Source organism: Anas acuta, chromosome 2, assembly GCF_963932015.1.
Source record: "Anas acuta chromosome 2, bAnaAcu1.1, whole genome shotgun sequence".
NCBI classification, from domain to species: Eukaryota; Metazoa; Chordata; class Aves; order Anseriformes; family Anatidae; genus Anas; species Anas acuta.
Window position 1 is genome coordinate 100,160,559 of NC_088980.1, and position 18,672 is coordinate 100,179,230.

The 18,672-nt window shown below is 35.1% G+C and overlaps 1 protein-coding gene and 1 long non-coding RNA gene across 2 annotated transcripts in view; both read right to left on the bottom strand.

The window, feature by feature from the left end:
- DOK6 (docking protein 6) overlaps positions 1 to 18,672 on the bottom strand; it is a 252,646-nt gene that overhangs the window by 14,920 nt on the left and 219,054 nt on the right. The window lies entirely within an intron of this gene.
- On the bottom strand, positions 6,577 to 14,129 carry LOC137850885 (uncharacterized). The gene is made up of 3 exons (XR_011092882.1): positions 13,893 to 14,129; positions 12,949 to 13,078; positions 6,577 to 12,485 (listed from the first exon to the last, which is right to left on the bottom strand). It is a non-coding gene; the product is annotated as an uncharacterized lncRNA (long non-coding RNA).

Genomic DNA, 18,672 nt, shown 5'->3' on the forward strand with positions numbered 1-18,672 from the left:
GTAACAGCAATGACTGATGTACATATAAGTAGATCGATCACAACTTCTAAGAGGAAACTTGCAGTACTCAGCTAAATGAGGGGGGGGGGGAGGGGGGAGAGGGATCCAGGGATAAGCTTTAAAAACTCCCTTACTGCTGCTTTGCTTACTTGGAGACGTTTCTCTCTCTGGGATTCAGAATTCAAATTCTTAACCAAAATACAGGTGTAAACCCTTTTTTTCTAAAACAAACAAACAAAAAAGGTCAAATTTATTTTCAAATAAAAGAAGTCAAGGGACTATCTTATCTGGTATTCTCTGGTTAAAGCACTCATTTATGATATACAAGTCCCGTGTTAAAATTCTCCTCTCTCTGGGTAGGGTTTGTCATTACACTTTCTGTAGCAGAAAAATAAGCTGAAAATGTTCCCTTCCTCTTCTCTGCCCACATCACTGTTCAATATCCCTCAGTTGTGCCACTACAACTGTCTGAAAGACTGCTTTGTAAAATTAAGCACTTTGGCCATTTGGCTTGCCAGAGAGCCCTAAAAATTTTTGCACTTGCACAGCTGAGGAGCAGAAACAAGCCACCGAGGGAAAGAGATGACAGGACTTTTCCAACTGGCTTTAGTGCCAGATTGTTTGTCTAGGGAATGAGGACCTGTGAGCAAATTGTAAGCAAATATGATGGCAAATTATATTGCCATCAGGCTACTCAGGTCTCTGATGCAGGATCACTTTAGAAACCCTGTGGCTAAGCTTTTCTACTATAAGATCTCATGTATGCGTACATTCTTACATTACAGTGATTAAAAGTTAATTGGACCAGAGACTACTGTGTATCAGCTTCTGTTGCAGATCCTTTTAAGCACCTCACATTAGGTAGTCACTAGATAAAATAAAGAAGCAGTATTTTGCAGCTGCACATCAAGACTTCATCTGGGATTTCCTAATCCCTGAGCAGATGACTTTACAAACAAAACGATGTTTTCTAATGGAGGTTTTTTTTTTTTTTTTTTTTTTTTACATTCCTTCTACATTACTTTTCTACATATTATTTTTCTAGCTAATAATAATAAACTTTATTTTTCAAAATAAAACTTAGCATTTCCATTCCCGATATTATGAGCACTAAATTAAAGTCATTAAATTAAAGCCAACTAGATATTCAGATATTTTGGAAATTTGTGTTTTGGGAGTCCTCTGAGACTTCATGAGGACGAAAGCTCTACAACTGTAAATGTTATAGACAAACATAGTTTTTGAAAAGAAACTTTGATGAATCAGTCAGTGCAAGCTGACCAATGAAAGGTGAAACACTTGCTGTACTGTAAAACAGTCTTTTATTTTTTATAAATATTCATTGGAAAATTCTGGTGCTCACGATAAAGAAAACAGTCTGGAAAACAGTGAAACTGAGATGATGTTTTATCTACAAAGGATAAAACATGAGGAGGTGAATGAAAACAGGAGGAGGTGAATGAAACCAAATGAAACAAATTAGCTATTATGTTTCAGGAATGAAATGATAGCAAGAAGGACTTCGTTCTATGTTGTTTGCTCACACAAATCTCACCAGACAATAAATGTGGTCCCTCAGTTAGAAAAGTTCACAAAACTAATATCAGCCTTTAATCTAGATTTAAGTTCTCTAAGGACGTTTCCAATAGCAGTGACAGCTCCTATTTTTACCAGAGGAAGCCCACAGATTGTACTAAGGTTTTGATGGGGAAGTGTGTCTTGAAATGGTTCAGCCTTTAATATTCTTTGTAGCATTTTTGTTAAGACAGGACAAAATGGGAAAGGCACTGTAGCTATGCACTGAAAGTCCTCTAGGAAAAATGAAACTCTTACTGCAAGAAACTAAATTACCATGACTGCTTATTTCCAATGGAAGCTTTTATCCTTCTAAGAGCTTTTGTTGCAAAGAAAGAGAGTCCACATTTTATTCTGCTTCTCAAAAACAACAACAACAACTACAACTACAACTACCCTACTACAATCTGAAATCAGTTAAGTGGCTATTATTGCATAAAAAAGGATACTTTCATTTAAGGCAGAAAATAAGTGATTGCTGTTATCCTATTTATAAATTGATACTGGTTAAAATTCTGCCAACTCTCTGTATTGAATATACAGTGTCTTCTATTGAGCTATTGATGACAAAGCAGCTTTTCCTTTTCTGCTGTTAGATGATTGGAATAACTAAAGGAAAGTTTCATAGCATGACAAACTGCTACAAAGCAAAACATTTATTTTGCAGTAACGATGCAGTTGGATTGGAAGGGCATTAATTGGTACAGCAATTATTATGCTGTCACTCACAGAAAGATGCAACGGAAGGGAGCAGATGGAAACTGAAAAATAGCATAAACTACATTACAGCTTATTGATTTTCATATACTCATTGAAAGTGAAAACGTGGGTCTATTTCAATTCCAAATAAAGACATACAGATTTTCCCCTGAATTTAACTGCATTTGGAATTAAAAATCCAGGGAACACAGCTGGGCTCCATTTTTTATACTTTCTAAAACAATTTTGTATTTCATTTCATTATATATATTTTTAGGGAAAATAAGTATTTGGAAACATAATTTTTGAAACAGATTTTAAGCATTACTTTTTATAATTAAAAATAATTTTGAATCAAAATATTTTAAATTGATTTCCTAGAATATATAGGAAATATTAAGAAAGTGAATATAAAAAAATCCAACAAACAACCTTCCTTATATATTAAAATATTTTGGTTTTATTCTCAAATAGCATTTTAATTTTTGTTGGAATTTTAAGTGAAATGTATAATTCTTTTTGGATATCATTGAGATCAGTCAGTATCTGAGTAGATTATACTTGTTACAGAATCCTACCACTTTCCAGAACTAAAAGTCCATTATTTATCTTAAAAGTTTTTGGGATTGTTATCAAGTCACACTCTAGAAAAGAAGAAATTCTACTTATGCATTCAGAAAAGACTGCTGAATTGGCAGTGAATTTACAAAATTGTTGCATCTTAAGGATTAAGATTTCAATATTGCAATTTTGGCACAAGAATACTAGTGTTTTATGATAAGTACATTTACACATCAATATTTTGAAACGAAGAAAATGCATGTACTTGTTTTAATACTTACAAATAAAGGTAATTGACTGTGAACATTATGTACAGAAGAAATGAGCATTCTTTCATCTGTACTCCTACCTAAAAGAGCAAGTATTTAAAAACACTATGTTAATCACATAACTAAAACTGATGTATCGACTAGAAGGCAGATTGATTACTACATAGTTTAATCATAGTTGGGTGTTGCAAAACATTGCTTTTAAATACTTTGCTCTCCTATTGCATTTAAAATGTATTTTACCTTTAAAATCCTATCACAAGCTATCACAAGCTGCTGTAGCTCTTGTGGTAGAAATATCAGAACATCAACAACATCTTTCACAAAGATGAGTAGGTTTACCTTGCCCTCTACTTTTAATTTATTTAATTTATTTAATTATTTTAATTTATTTAATTTATTACTATTTTAATTTATTATTTATTGCTAGGGATTTTTTCTAATAATACATCTTTTTATTCATAGTACCAGCTTTCCATGCCTCAATGTGTTATAAAGGGAGGAGTCATATATATATATGCCCACTATTGAACATCTCCATCTACTTGACCATGTGTCACATTACATTACATTACATTACATGCATCACATCTTTTCCATTTTTACCCCTATTCCTGCAGCCAAGTAGTATATTTTTAATCTCTGTGACTCCTGTGCTATTCTGTTCATAATATATATTTGTATGGCTGCATGCCTGAACCACAGAGAGATTAAATAAAAGAAATTATCCAACCAGAGTGGTAATGTTTTTATTCCTGCACTCTAAGCCAACATGCAGATAAGGACAGAAAGTTCATACTAAGCATTCTCTTGTTGTCTTCCATATACAGACTACAGTGGTCTTTACAGAGATTAATTGATTTCATCTTTCCATCTTTTTGCACTTTGCTAGTGTTACAATAAGAGAAAATCCTCCTCCCTCCCTCGGTTCTGAGTCCAGCTCCTTAACTATAACTATAACTATACACATAATCGTGTTCCCACTTAACACAGAATTAGGCTAAGGTCCAACTTTGCTTCAAAACAAATAGAATTTGCCAGATGAAAACTCTTGGACAGAAGGGTTTTCTGAGTTCATTTTCACAGACTATGTAAAAGTTTTTTTTTTGTTGTTTTGTTTTTGTTTTTTTTTTTTGTTTGTTTTTTTTTTTTTCAGTGATACTTTGATTATGAATTATAAAAGATGTATCAAAGCTGATCTAAGCTAGTCATGAAACAGAATGAAATTGCTTTCAGAGCTATCTTCCAACTCAAATTATGCTTTGATAAGATGCAATACTTTGTTTTCAGCTATTTTGATTTTTGAGAGAAGATAAACCACTTTGTTTTAAATCACTCAAAGAAAACATTCAGCTCTTTTTCATAAGTAGCATGTTATATTAGGAGACCTGTGATTTTCTCTAGATCAAACATGATACAATTTGTGTGTGGTAGAAAAGTGCCCATGGACAGAGCTTTTGTTTTATAATGAAAGATACAGGTATCATGACCTTGAAGAAAAGCTTCCAAGAGGAAATCTGTGCAGTTTAATGGTGAAATCTGAAATCTTGAATATGATCTTGATCTTGAATATGATCTTGAGTGTCCTAACAAAGTTTCTGGAAAAGGCTGAACACTTTGTGCAAGATGGCTAGCATCCCCAGCCTAATTCATCCTTTCAGCCACAGACTCAGTCAACCAGAAACCAATATAAACCACTAAGTAAGAGAATAATAACTTTGTTCCTGAATTCTGTGTCTGTCCAAAAGCAAGTAAAATTATTTCATTTACCACAGAAGTAAACAGAGACTAAGCATTTTTATTTGCACAAAATGCAGCTAATTTCATACGCCTATTCAAGCTCAAAACCTAATGAGCATTTTAAACAGAATCTTCACAGTACTGAGACATTCCATGTTAGCAATACTAAGGAAATAAGAAAATGGCAGAGGGAAAATTATTCCAGGTGACTATTTCTTTTACTTTAAAGAACATTTGAATTGGTTAAAAATGCTGACAAATGACAAGATGATGGAAAAAAAAAAGACAAGAAATAAGAAGAAAATGCTCTGATCTTAAGTGCATATAGGAAAGTATAAATTAAAAAAATAGCTAAGGAAAACTCCAATTAAAAAAAAAAAAAATCAAATAATTTTAGTCTTTACAATACTTTGCCTTATGGGGACATAAGAAACAAGCAAAATGAACCAATGGGAAAAAATACCTGTCTAGTGGAATAACAAAAAAGTGGGAAGAATATAAAGGTAGTGAAATAAGAAACAAATGCAAATGATAGCTAAAATTGTGTGGATTCAGTTATTTTGTCTCGAGTAATGATTTTCTGCTGTATTTAAGTAGGCAAAGCTGGTTGGTCACTTGGCTGTCTTCGTCTGCGTTTGGTTCCTGTGTGGAGAGAGTAGCAAGTCACTATATGAGTCAACTGATTGTTGATATCTGTACATAAATAAATTTCAAGTATAATTTTCTTTTGCATCCTTGAAAATTACATCTACCAGAGTAATTTAAAATAGGTAGCTACACATGCAGTGTTATCATCCCACTTTACCAATTTGTTAGCTCACTGTTAATTTTTCCTTTCCTGAAAATATTTTTATTGCATTTTTATCGAAGCCAAACTAAATGTCCAGTCAAAATATGGGTCTTATCAGTTAACATGTTAAAAATAAAAAAATCAACCCCTAAATCTGGAATGGATTTAGCATGAAGATAAAAATTCCAAAAATTTTGCAAAAATGCAAGTTTTGATATTGCGTATCAGTTTGATGATGTAGAATATTTCACTGTTAAACACTTACTGCGTTTCAAACCATGTTGGTATTTCTCCTTGGATACACTATTCAAAAACAAAACAAAACAACAACAAAAAAACTACCAACTACAAAAAACTGCATGAAATCTATTGATAGTACAGAGGTGAAGTAAAATAAAAAAATTCTAATTTCATATTAGAATATATGTAAAGCTATACGAAGGACAAAATGTTCATTGACAAAAATGTGTAACGTAGTTAGGATACTGCCTTTGAAAATGAAATGCTGCTGGAGGCTGATTGATTAGTACTGTCCAATATTTTTGCTGTTATAGTTCTGTTGATATTTAGTGTTGCCAATATTTCCTCGCTTGGTAGTATTTTCATTATAAACACTCCATTCACAAAGATTTATAACTACCTTATAAAAAGTTGCCATAAAATGAAACTCAGTACATGAAGTCTGAAGCCAGGGAGCAAATTTGATATGACAGGATGGAGTGTGTATGATTTTCACCATGGTTAAGTGCAAGTAAAATACAACTTTGATTAGAAAAACAAACAAACAGCAAGCAGTATAGTTTACACTGCTTGACATGGGAAAAGGTGTGGAGAGAAGGATTTACAGCACTCCAAATAGATAGCTAATGTACAAATTCTCATTTTTTCACAGGCAATTTTATCACGTGAGTATTACTTAAGAGCTAAACACATAGAACATGAAGTCTATGGCATTCAGGATGAGTGTGGTAGTATAGCTCAGCCCTTACTTTGACTCTCCCAGACAGTTTCTTTGCACACGTGATGAGCTAGGGAAATGAGGAAATAAATGGTAACAAAACTAACCCTTATAAAAACCCAACCCAAAACAATTAAATATCAAAAATCCAATCCTGAACCATGTTTTATGCCTGCTTGGCTTTCATTGTGGAGTCAGATATGCTCCAGTTCTGGACTGTTCAGAGAAAAGGCAGGAATGTCTTGCTGTTAAAAATGGTTATGAAGTATAATTGGACCACGCATTTTGGTGTCAGATATGTCTTAGATTACTACAACAAATTTTTGCACTACAGCCTTTGTCTCCTTTGAGCTGTTCACTGCACAAAAGCTGCAAAAAGCAGCTGCATCAGCTGCTTTGTTTTTATACTTCTATCTCTGATGCAGACCTCATAGTCATCCTGTCATTGCACTTGCTTTTATATATTTGAGGACCAAATTCTGTTCAAGCTGTAGATAATATCCTTCAAAGATAGAAAAAAAATCTTGGACTTGGTAAAACTTCTGTCATACAAGGAACATTACATTTATATGTAACATGGGAATTAGACTTGTGTATGTGTATTTTGCTGGGAAGTGGAGGAGGAGGGTGGGTTGTGGGTGGCAAAAATGTACTCCTCAGTTTAATAAAATGAGTTATTTAAGCTGACTACAGATTTTCCCTTTTATTTATTTATTTATTTATTTATTTGCTGTCACCAATGAACAAACGTCAGAAAAGACAATAGATCTCATTAATATATTCAGGGATGAAACACAGCTTTTAGAACTTATACCTTTTAAATGATGTTCTATTTTTTATTCATTCTATTTTTTATTCATTGAAAGCATTTCTGGAACCATTTGTTATTCAGATTTAAGCTTTCGATGAAATAGTAATTGGAATTATTCTTTAGAGGACTTTAAAGTTATTTTATGCTACAACCAGATAGTAATAGTAGATGCCATATAAAAGTGAAAATATTACATTAGCTTAATTAGCTCTCCGGCAATGATTAAGAGGTTTCTTCTAACACTTGAAGACATGAAGATGAAATCTTTCCAGCAGTTGTAAAGAAGAAATTACAATGGTTTATTCTGAAAGCAATTTGAAATTATAGTTTTGCGTTAAACTTAACTAGTAAGATTCAAGACTGCAGACATTTTATCTAAAATGTAAGGTCTCCTGAGTTTCTTTAATACAGAACTTAACCTTTCACTATACCTTCCCAGAACAACTTAAAAGGATAAACTGAACTACTGAAAAACGGTGACTCCAAATTTAGGAATGCTGTGATACTTTCTCTCTGAAATAGCAAAGACAATCTGCTGAATGACATGCAATTACAGAATCATTTAGATTGGAAAAAGACCTCTAAGACCATCTGGTCCAATCTTTCACCTAAAACTGCCAAGTCCACCAAGTTAAAGATGTTTCTTAGACCAAATAAAAGCATGATTATAGCTAGCTGTAGATTTAGAAGATTATCATATGAATAGAATGTTTTTCCATCATGACTGAATCACCAGAAAAAAATGTGTTAAAATCTCCCTGTCTTTCTCCTGTCATCTTTACAGCAAAAGTTCCTCTTATACACTTGTGGAAGGAAAAAACCAGCAGAGTTTTAAAAATGATCAGTAAGAAAGTTAAGCTTACACACACGAAAGAATTTTTCAGTTTAAATATGTGTTCAATCGTTATGTGTTCAACGCCTGCTTGTAAGGTGAAGTTGTAAAGTTCTACAAGAAAAAGTACCTAATACTTATACTTTTCTAGTAAGGAATTTTGCAGGCTAGCAATTCACTATTGTAATTTAGGATTGTGAATTTATTTTATGTTTTAGAGAGGAAACTTAAACTGAGACATAAAAGATTGACTAGAAAAAAATTGATAATTTTTCTATTTCCAATTCTCCTAAGATTTAGGTATTTCTTAATCAGTATTTCATCTGCCCCAAACAGACCTTTTGATTATTTTCTGAAGAATGACAACTTAATGCTTCCTTTAGTTTCACAGGATTTAGTTCAGTTTTCTCATATTTCACGGTGAACCCATGCGTGATTCATCAAATAGAAATAAAAAACCTTGCCTATCTAAAATATTTCAGGGCTCAGACACAATGTTATTATAGTATAAAAATTCATCTTGAATAGGATAATTTGAGATCAACTTGGTAAAAACTAAGCATCTTGAACAAGTTTGGAATTCTTGTCTTAGTGGATCCCATCCTGAGCTAGCTCAAGAGACATGATGATTATTGCTGACATGGTAACAGGGACCTGTTCTGGTCACTGTTATTTAACTGATGGCCTTACTATCTCCATGCTGTGTTCAGTGTCCAGACAGATTTTTTTCCCATGAATAAAGATTGTATTATATATTTTTAAAATGATTTATGGCTATTAAGAACATCACTTCAGATTTCATTAGATTCATTTACCTTTCATTTATCTTTACTTAGCCAGGTATTCTCAAAAGATAAATCGATATATATTGATCTGAATTGAAAATAAAATCCTACTATTCTCAGATGAGAAACATACACACTGTATGGAAAAAACAAACAAACAAAACAAAACAAAAACACAAAAAGAGAACAGATTTTATGATACATGTAGATAATTAAGGCTTATTGTGAGTTTGAGAAATTCTCTAAGCATTACAAAAAATAATAAAATAAAAATAACGTAGGGGACAGATATACCAGATGTCCTGAATGTTTCTATGCCTTCTGTTAAGGCATTTGGTAGTAGACACTGTAAGTGGTAGAACAGTTTATTAGATGGATATAGGTCTAACCCAGCAGGAAAACTCCTAGACTCCTTCCCAAAGACAGGCTTCTGTGCAGCCTCTGAAGGCACTGGGAGGTTTCTGTCTGCATTGAGCTTAATAGCATTTTGAATTCTTCCTTTCCTTGCAGAGATTAGAAAGATAAAATATGTGGAAACAAGGCAGTTCACACAGGCTAAACAAATTATTTTACTCCATAATTTATTCATTAAAATAAAGAAGTTCAGTGATTTTAGATTATATAAATTTAATTGGAATAAAGTAGATGCCTTAAAACATCAATGAAGCACTCAGAAAAGTTAATTCTTTTTTTCATGGCTCTATAAATTATTTCTTCTAGTTGTAAAAGCCGTCAATTACTCACTAGGAAATCAAAAACAATGGTTGTAATTCATTGAGGGATGCGACTGATGTTCTTTTGCATTCCCCCTGAAAGGGAATTCACTGTGATTCAGTGTGAACAAGCTGTGTCATTTTCATCCAACTTGTGTAAAGCTAGAGGAAATGAGCTGAGGTAAATCTTAAAAAGATATGTCAAACTATTTGTTTTTGTCTAGAGATGGGAGTCATCCCTTTTCCTTTTTTTCTCTCAGATGACAGAAGAAAGAACATAAGTCAAAGCACTTATTTCTTTCCAATAAGCTAATAAAAAAATAAATAGAATATCAAAACTAACAATAATAATATCAAATACTTTTTTTTTTTTTTTTCCCTTTGGCATTTATTTTGTGACCACCCAAGTCACAGAAACTGTAAAAGCAGTGCAGCAGTGCTTTCAACAGCTTTCCTTAGTCCCAGCAGCCCTGAAGAGAGTTCTGACAAAAACAGTGCATTTTGGCAGATCAATTGATTGACATGCTGAAAGCACAAGTAAGATAGAAAGGGCAGAAAGCTATCATCTCTTAAGTGATGCCCTCTCTCAGTGCCCATTAGTTAAATGTTATTAAAGTAAGCTAGGAAATAAATATTTTATTTTTAAAAATTTCCCATAGCACAAAGCAATAACCAACAATGATATTCAGAACATGCCATGTACAGAGTAATTATATTTCATACAGATATTTGGAGAAAAGAACGTCTTATGTTAAACCAAGGCATTTTCCTGATTGTAATTTTGCTATAGGCTTTGATAGGAACGAGCAGAAGTCAACTTCATTGTGAGTGTCTGTAGTATTGCATAACAGAAAGTGAACAATGATGATTCTCTCAAGATGGTTCAGCGTTAAAGACATAGGTCTTTGGTAGCTGATTAGCTAAGGGCAAGACAACACGGAGCCATCAGCAGCAGAAGAGAAAGAGAAGTAACATAAAAGACTTATTTCATCGTATCTGAATGAAATCTGGATTTCAGGGTTCCACTTTACCATTTAATTTATGCGTATGGCTATAATTTCTTGTATATGGCTAGACCATATACTACTCCAGCAATTTTCAGCTATTGGCATCAACAGAGCAAGTGAAATTCAGAGCAGCCTTTTGTGTATTGCTGCTCCAAATACACTCAAACACAAAAGAGACTAAAATCAACTTTGCCTTCTGTCCTTCCATTGCCTTGTCTTGTTGCTTTTTTTACTGTTTCTATTCTCAGTTAATATTACAGCAGAGCAGCGTATAATGTAGAAGCATACGATATGAGATACGATATTCTTGAGTTACAGCACTACTTCTTCATGAACACTGCAGAAAATATTAACTTGAATATAACATTTTAAGTTTATTATTGCAACTCTAAATGGAGGGGAAAAATAATAGCATATAAATAGTGTTTCAGAAGGACAAGAAATGGGAATTTAGAGAGCTGGCGATCAACTGTGATTTAAAAAGAAAAAGCGTAACTTTAGCAGAAACTACTTTGAAGGCACTGAATCTAACGAAACATGATGGCATACTTTTGCATTAAAGAAAAATGGCAGCTTGCAAAACTGTGCTGTATAAGGTACTGGCTCTAGGTTGCAAGCATAAAGCCAAACTAAAATTAAAAATATATATCCTCTATTTTACGAGCATATTGAGGACATTTTTTAAGGAAAAAAAAAAAAAAAAAATACCTAACAAAGCAATTTCATAAAATAAAGAGGAAAATCAATGTTTTTTTCCCAGTTACTTTCAATTTATCTTATAGCCTTCTCCTCCCTGGAGAAATAATAATCAAAAATCAGTAATTGTGCGGAATTTTACTCATCACTTGTTTAAACAGAATAAAGTTCTTAGAAGAGTCCTCATGCTGCAACAGCTGAAGTGTGAGATAACTCTCATAGAACAGGTATGCTATTAACAACAAAATATAAACGATTTATATGATTAGAAGAGCATGAACTGAAATATTTTAAGTTATAGCTCACATTGGTGATGACTGCTTCATCCCTCCATCCTGATTACTCAGGACATCGATTCTGCATCATAAAATCACCATATTTAAATCCTAAAGCTAAAATAATTTTCTTTGTATAGTCTTGCAGCTGATAATGTGAGAACTAATTCACAGAGGAAGGAGTGTTATATCCTTTTTGGAGAGCCTTGTCTCTCACAAAATGAAATCTTCGCATTCTTTTAAGGTTTCATATCTTTCTAGTAACAGCTAGTTACTTCCACTTTTGTTTCTTTAGGATGAATGCTAATGAAATAAAGGCATGAGTATAGAAACCTCTAAAATAACTCAGAAACTGTTGTAGACACTCAAAATGTCAGCCAGTGTATACCCATTATAAAAATCCCTGGCTTCATTAATTCACTTTTAAAGGAAAAAAAAAAAAAACATTACTGCTTTTTAAATAAATTCATAGAAACAGTCATATGCTAAAAAAAGAACTGTTCTGTGGCATAGAACCCCTCTGTCCATTTGCTTTAGAGGATAATCAGGAACTGAATTTCTGGGGAGCTATCAGAATTTCAGAAGACGTTCAGGCCTGCTGCTGAAGGCTTTGAGAACATATGCTTTGCTCCCATAAATGTGTTTTCCAGAAGATATTCAGGGATTTCAGTATGAAATGAGCAAGAAGAGATCCAGTTTTTAAGTCTTTGCTGGAAGGGTTAAGGAGCAATGTTTCAGGCAACTGGACCACCATGATGCATTACATTGTATCACCTGAATCAAATAAAGGATGGAAATAAAAGTTTTCACTAAGTTTAAAAACAGATTAAAACAGTTTAAAAACAGATGCACCATTCTACCACTACAACTATAACAGCAAAAATGAAGAAGCAGTAGCAGCAAGGAGCACATTGACAAGGCAGCATTACTATTTCTACGAGATATTATTCTTAATTTTTTAAATAAATTGCCTTGAAAAAACAGCAGACGTGTCACAATACCTTGCAGTCCCTTCCTTTGGGAAGAGAAGGGACCTCTATAGTATATGCTATATATTTTTTTTTTCCCCCCACAAATAAGATGTGATTTTTGGTTGACTGAGTATCACCCTTTGATCAGGTTCTGTAAAACTACTGTAAGCACCTAATATTGCACCAGATCCATTCTTTTTATTTTTTTTTTCAGTGCCCTATATTTTCCTAACAGGAACCTAGTATATACATGCATTTTAACTTACCAAATAGAAACCTTTTCAAATGATGAGCACTACCAAACAAAACCACTGAAAAAATTCTGTCCCTCGCTTAATGCAACTGTGATGCAGTGGGTGCAAGAATAGGAAGTTTCCAGGTTTCTGATCTTTTTTCCTAGAATATCATACAGAGAGCAAAACATTCTTTTCATTATTCTGTAGTAATAGCAATCTCTCTGCTACTTGCCTTACTCTTGATAGTCAGAGGTAAGGCACAGGAATGGAGTCTTTTTAGTGAGAAAGAAAACACCTTTTTAAACAGAGCCTTTTCTTACTTTTTATTATTATCTATATCCAATATAGATAATAATAAATTTTTTATTATTATCTATATCCAATTTTTATTATTTATAATATAATATAATTTATAATATAATTATTATAATATTATATATATTATATTATTATATATAATTATTTATAATATAATATAATATATAATTTATAATATAATATAATATATCCAATATCCTATATCCAATTTTTTATTATTTATCTATATCCAATTTTTATTATTATCTATATCCAATATTTCCATACTTCCATGACTCCATAACTTGTCTTTTAACTTTATCAGCAATATCTCACACATATACACTTTCCACTAAGAGTGATCTATGGTAAATGTATAATGCAATATTAAGAATCCTAAAAATATTCTAGAAGATTTTGAATATTTTAAGTTTTACTATTTTACTGATTTTGTCTCATAGCATTTTTTTCTAAGCTGGCTTTATTTTATATAAGCAGATCATATTTCAGGTGAAAAAAAACTGAGCACTATTATGTGCTCCTCAAATGCCCATACATTTAAAGGGGACTCACTAAAAAAGGATGCTTTATACTATATACTAAATATTATTGAAAGAAATAAGAGAAATATATTGAAGTATAGCAAGCTGTGACACACCTGTTAACCATTTTATTACCTGTAGTGTGTTTGATGGACTCCTTTGGTTGTTTACCTGTCTTAGAAACTCTAAATAAAACCATTATTTTAAACAGGTGCTTTATCAGCTGGAATACCATTGCTGCCTAAAATATTTTAATATCTAAGCTACATTTATCACAACTGCTGTCATTTCACAGCACTTAGCAGAATGTCCCACTGCCATATGAGGAGTTAGCACACCAGCTGAAAACTGTGAATATTAATTAACTGTATTACGATGATTTTTTTAAATTATTCCCTCCCCCTCCCCCTCCCCCCCCTCCCCCTCCCCCTCCCCCCCCTCCCCCCTCCCCCTCCCCCCTCCCCCCTCCCCCCTCCCCCTCCCCCTCCCCCCTCCCCCCTCCCCCCTCCCCCCTCCCCCCTCCCCCTCCCCCTCCCCCCTCCCCCCTCCCCCCTCCCCCCTCCCCCTCCCCCTCCCCCTCCCCCTCCCCCTCCCCCTCCCCTCCCCCCCCCCCCCCCCCTTCCATGCACCAGAAAAGTGTACCATTTATATAAAGCATCTGGATGAGAACAAACTAGTCCCACCTGTAAAGTGGAAACTTTTTTCTGCAAATTAATTTCCTGAGAAAGCAATACCTCATTAAATGTCACAATACTGTTATGCTGGCTGATTTTTGCTGAGAAACAACTAGACCAAATCCCCATTCTGATTCAAACATTTTTGATCAGCTGGATTATTTTTTTTATCAACAAAACAACACTGAAGCAGAACACAGCTTTTAGCACACCCAGGTGTCACTCTAATCTCCATCACTGTTCCAGTTATCAGTGACTTTTTTTTTTCCCACATCTCATTAACCAATAGCTTGTAACAACTTGTTGTGATGCTTAAAACTAAGCTCACCTTGGCAGCTGAGTCAGTAACATTAATATGAACTTTTCCCTCAATGCATTTCCCCATTTGGGTAGAGCAACCAGTGTCTTCAGATTTCCCCTTGATACTTCCAGTGAAGTCCTTGCTGATCAGACACCGATGCTGCAGCTGTGCAATTCCACCTCTTTCAGCAGGATTGCTCCCAGACTCCACAGAAATTACTTAAGAGTTTTGAAAACAGATTCTGGTTGAGGAGCCAGTCCCTACTCGGCTCACAACCTCACTTTGCAGCTTATCTTGCTGCAGTTCCACTTCTGTTTTTTGTAAGATTTTCAGGAATGGCACTGTTTATAGAAACACAGAATTGTATAATAATCCAGGTTGGAAAGGACCTTCAAGATCACCAAGTCCAACCATCAACCTCACCTGCTGAGTGCCATCACTAAACTTAAATACCTCAGGGATGGGGGCTCCCACTGCTTCCCTGGGCAGCCCCTTCTCATGTTTGACCATTGTCTCCATGAAAAAATTCTTCCTGATGTCCAATCTAAACCTCCCTGGGCACAACTTGAGCCTGTTTCCTTGTGTCTTATCACTTGTCACTTGAGAAAAAGAGACTGAAACCCTCCTTGCTGCAACCCCTCCTTACAGGTACTTGTAGAGAGACATGAGGTCTCCTCTCAGCCTCCTCTTCTCCAGAGTAGGAGCAAACTAGCAAGACTTGTTTTGTAGTCCCTTCAACAAATTTATTGCTCTTCTCTTTATACACTCAAGCAACGTAATAGCCTTCTTGTAATGAGGGGCCTAAAACTGAATACAGCGCTTGAGGTGTGGTCTCACACTGGACAAGTAGAAGGGAACAATTACTTCCCAGTCCTTCTGGCCACATTATTTCTGATGCAGACCAGGATACCATTAGCTTTCTTGGCCACTTGGGCACACTGATGACTCACTTTCAGTCAAAGCACCCCCATATCCCTTTCTTCGCTGGGTAACTTTCTAGACAAAGCCTGTTCTTCTGCATGGGATTATGACCCAAGTGCAGGATCCAGCACGCCTTGCTGAAATTCATGTGATTGGACTAGGCCAATCAGTCTAGCCTATCCAGATCCCCCTGCAAACCCTTCCTACCTTCAAGCAAATCGATAATTCTGCCTAGCTTGGTATTGTCTGCAAACTTACTGAGGGTGCACCCAACCCCCTAATCCAGATCATTAATAAAAATGTTAAAAAAACTTGGCCCCAATACTGAGCGCTGGGAAACACCACTGGTGCCCATCCACCAACTTTATGGATTAAACTCCATTCACTGTGTTTTTTGAGCCCTGCCATCCAGCCAGTTCTTCACCCAGTGGATAGTACACCTGTCCAAGCCATGTCCTGCCAGTTTCTCCAGAAGAACACCATGGGAGATTATGTGAAATTCTGTACTAAAATCAAGGCAAACAACATCCACAGCCTTTCTCTTGTTTACTAAGTGGGTCATCTTGTCATAGAAAGAGATTAGATTAGTCAGGCAGGACCTACCCTTCAAAAACCTATGCTGTCTGCATCTGATCATTCAGCTGTCCTTAATATGCTTTATGATGGTACTCAAATTGATTCTCTCCACAACATTCCCCAGTATTGAGGTCAGACTGGCAGGCCTAAATGCCTAAGGTCATTTCATATATTGGTTTGCATCTTGAATTTCTGAGAGTAGCAATCTCGAAGTTTAGTTTAGAAGAAATCTGGCTTAAAATAATACTGCAAAAGTCTCTGATCCTATAGACTGCACCAATCAAGGAGTATAAACTAAATATGTAAACTTAGGAATACTGTATTTTTACGGTTTCACACTGTGGATTTTTATAAAATGTGCAATCAAAGAAAAATTATATTTACCTGAGAGCAATCCAGCACTTTCCAGCATGACAAAGGTTCTGTTTTATAAATATTCACATATAGGTACATCAGCCATAGTCAAATTTTCATATACATAAACTCATGAATTCATAAGCTCATAAACATAACAGTAACAAACATGGCAGCTAAGCTATTTATAAGTGAAACAAATTGAGCTTTTCAGAATGCAATGAGAGACCTATAAGAAATGCCTTTAAGGTTTAAAACAGCATAGCAACATTTAAAGTCTTTATTTTCTTTATTGTTGCAGATATCTGTAAGAACAGATGGTTTCAAAAAGATGTGTTTCCACTTAGGCTTTTGCTGTACTGTATTTATAAGAGTGTACAGTCACAAGACATATGCCACCTGGCTTTGAGCTGTGATACATTCAGCTGCAGAACTATAATAGGTGAAAATCTTTTACAGCATTGAAGAAGTTGCTGGAATTTTGTAGCAATAAAATTCCTGCAGTTTAAAACAATCTCCCCTGTTCCAGTAAGAACACCTACACCTGAAATTTTGTCCAGAAGAAAGAGTAAGAAAGAAGAAAGTATAAATGGTAAGTGTAGATTCACTAGGTATCCTGTCAGTTCAGAACTATTTAACAGTGGTTGACAAAGACCAATGAACATATCTCATAACGCATATGAGTAATCAAAAGAAAAACAAGTTCACAAAATCTAGTCCCGAAATCTCATTTCCAAATGCAGATCTAATGCATCATTCATAGGGGTAATTTATTTCCTTCTGCAGAAATATATGTGGCTGTGTACATGCACAGTTGTATAGTTTTTTTAGATGATGCTTTGTGGAACCCACTATTTCTGTTAGAGCTTCTGGAAGAGTGCAATGTAACAGAGGATTAATGAAAAACCTCTGCCACTATTCAGCCACTTCACTCAGTGGCTGAATATATATTTTCTAAGCCTGAAGTACAGACGCCTATCTGCAAGATTTGATCTGTATGGATATAACCATAGTACTGACAGAAGGAAGGAAGGAGAAAGGGTAGTGACTTGCCATTTGAATCTCAGCATGGGCTGTCGACATAGCCACTCACTCTCCTGTTCAGTGCTCATTGCTGTGAATCTAAGGATCACAGACGAACTAGAAATTTGGAAATATGTGGTGTAGGAAAGAACAAATTTTAAATCTCCATAAAGGAATGCACCCAAATCAGAACAGTTTAAATTTGGTGACACATTTAGGCTTACATGGGAGTTCACCTCTTTCTATTCCATTCACCTAGTGCCATGGGATCCACAGTCAAAGAAAGTAAAATATTGGGGAAAAGAAAGCAAGCCCCAAAGCTTATGTGTGATAAAAAGTAACCTTTGTTTATCAAAAAGTGAAGAGACATTGCTATGTTTCCCTGCGAAATAGCTAAAAATTTCAATAACCTTTTCTTTTATATCATGCCATTCTGATTAATTTCCTCAGTCTTGCAAAATATTTCATTTCTAGTATGACTCTGAAATTTCATCACAGCCCATGTGTAAACCTCATGAAGTTCAACAAGGCCAAGGGCAAGGTCCTGCATCTCGGCTAGGGTAACGCTAAGCACAAATACAGGCCATGCAGAGAATGGATTGAGAGCAGCTCTGATGAGAGGGACCTGGGGATGTTGGTTGATGAGAAGCTTGACATGAGCCAGCAATGTTGCAGCTCAGAAAGCCAGCTGTATCCTGACCTGCATCAAAAGAAGTATGGTCAGCAGGTTGAGGGAGGTGATTCTCCCCCTCTACTCTGCTCTCATGAGACTTCAGCTGTTTCATTGCCTTCAGCCCTGGGGTCCCCAGAACATGGAAGTATTAGAACAAGTCCAGAGCAGGGCCATGAAGATGATCAAGGGATGAAGAACCTCTCCTATGAAGAGGCTGATGGAGTATAAGAGAAGGTTCCAGGGAGACCTTATGGTGGCCTTCCAGTACACACAGCGGGCCTACATGAAAGTTGGAGAGGGACTCTGTCAGGGAGTGTAGTGATAGGACAAGCAACAATGGCTTTAAACTAAAGGAGGGTAGATTTAGATTAGATATGGTGAAGAAATTGTTCA